Here is a 5,397-nt window from a genome sequence, read left to right as displayed (position 1 = left end):
ATATGCTTACCAGAGCGGGGCGCCCCCTACGGAACACGAAAAACCCCTGTGGTGTTCAAGGATTACTATGGAACCTGTTTAGGCACACAGGACGAGTCCCTCTGTTTTGAAGAGGGAAGAAGTGTGATGATTATGATTTCGGTTGATGGGGCGTGACGGCACGGGCTACGGTACCAACACGGACGGACCATGATGTCTTAAGCACACCTGTGGACAATGAACAATTGTGGGATGCTTTTTAATGTGGGGGTAGAGGGGAAAGGTGCGGACGCTGCTGTTTCATGATACTTAACTGTGAAAGAGACTGAAATGGGTCCAGGCCTTTGGGTCTAGCTGGGTGTTCGATGATCATGGCCACTGATTTTCCTGTCCTGGTGCGGGGGTCCATTCATCGGCTCCCCATGGACGGCAGGGTGTCGTCAGAAGCTGGACAGGATTCCCCGAGACCGGCCCTTAAAAGAGTTGGCATGCACACTGTTGTCCTCGTGGCTCCAGGCCATGGGTGATTGAGGACCTCCTCACGAACAACCCCCCCTAGATTGTGAGCTTGATATTGCCTGTGTCTGGTGTATAACACACAGGGCATGTGCTTAGGCTTGCCGTTTTCAGAATGCCGTGCCGCTTATGCCCTGAGATTTCACAGCCATTTGATTGTTTGCTGTGAATTGGGAATGAGTACTTGGTTTCTACTATTTAGATGTGTGTCACAGGTTTAACCGAAATCACCACTTGACCTCTTCCTCCATGAATGATATCAGATATCCAATGAGACAAAACGCGAGCAATGGCGAGGACACCAGGATTCTGTTAACCTAAAAAGTGTATTCGTTTGGACACTGTGATTCCTGCTCTTGAGTGTGTTTTTGAGAGGAGTAAAACCTCCGCTGCGATACCGGGATTATCAATTAAAGGTGGTGGTGCAGCATAGGTGTTAATTACCAATAGATGAATTTACCAGTGTCCCCTAGTGGTTGCCAAATTTAAGGACAATATGCGTGCAGCCTGATACCACAGGTAAAGTCACTTTCTAAGAGACTGTATTGGATACGTATGCAATAGATAGGGAGGAGTATGTGGGTGGATTTGGCAGGTTTTTTGAAAGAAACCTTTCAGCATTACAGCAGCTGGGAGGGTCCAGGTCCTCACAGTGACGGCATGGTTTTGAGACAGGATCAGGAAGTCCCAAATTAAATGGGTACGGAGCTGTGGTCAGGTTGTTGTTGTGCTCAGCCATTGGTGATTACCTATCCTCCGACTATAGGAAGGTTAATTGTGTTTGCTGGTTATTACATTTCAGTCATGGATTTATCCTTGGAGTTTCTATTTACCATAAGCGCTTGCATGAGCAAAGCATAAATTTTACTATTTGCTGTGAACTTGGAATGAGTACTGTAGGTGTCATTTTATAAGTGTGTCACGGTTTAATGACATAATACCATTCAGTGTATGTAAATACCAAATAATGAAGGATACAACACAAAACTGTTTGGACTAGCATGTTGTTGACAAAACACTGGTTTTACAAAACTGGTGAATTCCTGATCTTGAGTGCTTTGAGTAATAGTTATATCATATATATATATTATATATAAGGTGGTGGCAGATATAGGTAGATATATCCGCACAATGAATCTTACCAGTGGCCCCTAGTTTTTTGGCCAAATTTAATAATTTGCATGCTGCGGTTTTCTGATATTTTTAGGTATAGTACTTTTCCTATACTGCATTGCTAATGTGCACAATTTCAGGGCAGTTACCATATTCATAATTTGTAGGTTTTAAGAAGATAACAGCAGCTGGAAAATCCACCTCAATGTATGTATTGATCATCCAGGCCTGTTTAGATGTGTTCTCGCCTGAATGCATTGAAACATCTACCGAAAGCAGACTACAGGTCTTGTAGGTTTAAGGGGAAATGGCTTTTGTTGTAGTTTTCAGTCATCACATAATTTATCATCACTTCTATCTATTGCCTCACATATTGTTTACTGCAAAGCAAAGCATAAAGTTCACTATAGGTAACTGATCAACATGTGTAGTGTAATTTTTAATAACCACATAACATACCATACAGCATGAAATACCAAATAATGAACAGACACGGTAAACTGTTTGGACTAGCATTTATTGACACAGAAACACTGTTTTAAAAAATTCCATTATGAGGTTTGTACACAAGTTGTACAAAAAAAGTCAACAATTGGTCGTATGCCAACAGATAACATGAGTAAATGAAAGACACTGTTCCAACAGGTTAAACACGATTCCGTACAATCAAAAAAATTAATTAAAATATTAATTAAAATATTTGTTAGCTGCGTTGCGGGAGTTTACGACCGTGGAAAACGCTTGTCTACTTAGTGTTGTGGCTACATGGTCCTTGTATACAAAATTGTCTAAAAAAAAAAAAATTATACAATAAGTGGAAATTATTAAACTTTATATTTAAAAACAAGTAAAAAAATACATAATTTAATTTAACGGGAAAAAAGTAATGTCGCGTCGATGCACATAGACACATGTTTTACATTGACACTGATAATAGGGTAAACACACCTGCTCTCAACCACTTGCTCTTGTCTGTTGTGGTGCCATGGATGCAAACACCGGGTGGGAAAAACTGACTCATCATGTGTGCATGTCTTGATATGATTAAGAATTGACGCCCACTTTGCCATCACTCTGTCCTGGTCCTGAGGAAGAAGAAGCCATGTCCAATATATGTGCTTTTTTATACTGCGCCTTGTTCTGAGCAATCCTCAGTTTCTTTGATACTCAATATAAACAAACTTTTACTTCAGCCATGCAGAAAGATACTGTGTGTTTATTGAACATCAAACTAATATAATAAAAAGTAAGTTCCCATCAAAGGTATGGTTTTAAATGATCTTTTGTAATAAAATTTTACTGAATTGTTTAAAAAATAACCAGTCTGTGAGACTATGACAGTTATTAGGCAGATAAACAACACATACCCAGAACAGGATGTAATACCGTTTCTTTGATGTGCCACAAGCATCGTGAATACTGTGAGTATTGTTTGGCCTCTAAGAGATCAAGCTCCTCCTCATACCCTCTTTCTCCATGTTGTTGCTCCCCTCCAACTTCATTCATTACTCTGATTACAAAATAAAGCGCATATATATATAATAATTGTTGTCAATGCCTGTTATGTTAGCTTAATAACTACACAAAAATAAAAAAAAAAAATCCCTGTGCCTTTTTTTTCTGTACATTTACTTTTGCATATGCATTTCATCTTGCATAAGTCTGTAATGTTAGACTCACCTGAACTAGTTGCAGATCAATAATAGTGCTGGTCCTTAGGTCCATCACTGAGTAACTTCCAAACTTGGCTGAATGACCTTTACGTAGAAAATTAATGTTTACTTAATTTACTTAAAAATAAAATAAAATTGGTTAATACAATCGAACTGATTGCACTGATCTTGCTCACATCTCCTGCTGCTCAGTCTAGGTTCGTCGATAGATCATATGTGTTAACCATAGGCTCTTCCACATTCATACCGTGAGCTGGCTGCCAGAAGGGTCCTCCTTCTTCCTCCTCTAGCCCAAGCCAGATTTGGCCCTCTTTAATGGTGTTGATGAAAGCAGTGGTATTGACCGCCAACACTAATATCTGGGTATAACATAGTTGTTGCTTTCTGTGACGTGCGGGCTTGAGCTGGGTGAAATTAATTAGTTTCTTTTTGGCTGGCCACATGTTGCACCATGTCCAATTCTTCAGATGTGCTTACCTAATACAAAAGCCACAAGTGACAGGTAACAACTTATTCCGCTGCGTAATATTGAAAAACATAAATTAGAGTAATTTATAGTCTTGAATCAAATGCATTTGCAGGATGCAAACAGTATTTTGCAGGTATTGCAGTTATAACTGTTTTCACAACCCAATTTTTTTTTTTTTTTACATTATTATTAATAATTAAAAGACACCGTTATAAACCATCTACAAAAAGTAAGCTTAATGTAGTGTTACCATGTTAACTTTACCACCCATGCATACAGTTGTAATAACACACAACTACTAATGCGCTTGTTCATTATAAACATAGGATTATGAATTATATTGAGAATGTCGCGACATAGAAAAACATGCCGTGAATCGTATCCTGAGTGTTAACTTTACCCGCATTCATCGTGGAAACGTTGCAAGCGCATTTGCAAAGATTAATATAAAGCAGCATTAAACGTTACACCTACTTCTTCTGAGGTGCAGCAGGAACACGAATAGTTAGTTGGTACCGATCCTTTTTTCAGGAGCAGCTTCTTAGCAAAACCAGCTTTATACTGACCCTCGTTTATAAATAAAGCAGTCTGGTGAGAAATGATTCATGCAAACATGAAAGCGTTTAGGTTGATCGGGGGGAATATTCCCTTCGAAAACAAAACTCAGCCACTGTGTCTTCACAGTCGGGTTCGGGATTGTAGTAACATCAAAATGACTGATATGTTCCCTTTATTACCATAGACATATAAAATACCTAGACCGCCTCATTGGCCGCGTCGAGTCACCAGCATGTACAATGTGTTATTTCACCAACACTTCATGGCCTATTTTACTAGCTTGCTTGATTAACTAGTTATTCGCATTACGCTTACATTAAGTGTTTCACCCACATGAGGTTTCTGTTGTGTTGTACATTGCCATGACGTTATAGGACTCATCTTCCTCTTTTTTTTTTTTTTCCCGGACATGTCCCTGTTGTTGGACCTAAAAAAATGCCGTCCACCGGATTTTTTGAATCGCCCAAAATTCAGTGATTCGCTTTTACCTTACTGTTTTATTTAAATCTCTTTTGAATGAGCGCGGGTCGCTGGTCAACTTTCACGGTTCTTGCTTCACACGATCAATGCACGCTTCTGGGTAACTTAAATCAGATATTTTGTCATTAAGCTCAGAGATTCTGTTTAGCACCAATCCTCCAGCCATCGCTCTCTCTCCTCAGCCGTGATCAGTCAATCATCTGACTCTGGCAGCTTCGTGTTGAATGAAGGGGTTGCCAAGAATCTCGTTGATTCTATGTCTTTTTGCTATCGTGGTTCGGCTCTTATGTGGCTACTTTTAAACTGTGTTTGAATGGGTTTGATTTTTCCCCGTGGGTTAAAGGTTTCAATGTTGCTTCTTACTATTGACTTGAATGGCTTATGTATTGACAAACATTGCAATCGCCTATATAAAACTGGGCTAGATGTTAAGTTTTTGTGAAGGAGCACTGGCAGGGCGTCGGACTGGGGGTAAAAACCAAGTATGATTACCAGGCCTCCAAAGGAATAGTGAGGTCCCCTTGAAAAGTCTCTGGAATATATTTTATTTAACCTTGATATTTCCCCATGAGTGTTGGGGCATGTGGCCCATCAGGAGCTGCTTATACG

The sequence above is a fragment of the Cyprinus carpio genome, chromosome A7 (genome assembly GCF_018340385.1).
Source record: "Cyprinus carpio isolate SPL01 chromosome A7, ASM1834038v1, whole genome shotgun sequence".
Classification (NCBI taxonomy): domain Eukaryota; kingdom Metazoa; phylum Chordata; class Actinopteri; order Cypriniformes; family Cyprinidae; genus Cyprinus; species Cyprinus carpio.
The sequence above is the reverse complement of the archived record's forward strand: the minus strand, read 5'-3'. Positions refer to the sequence as shown.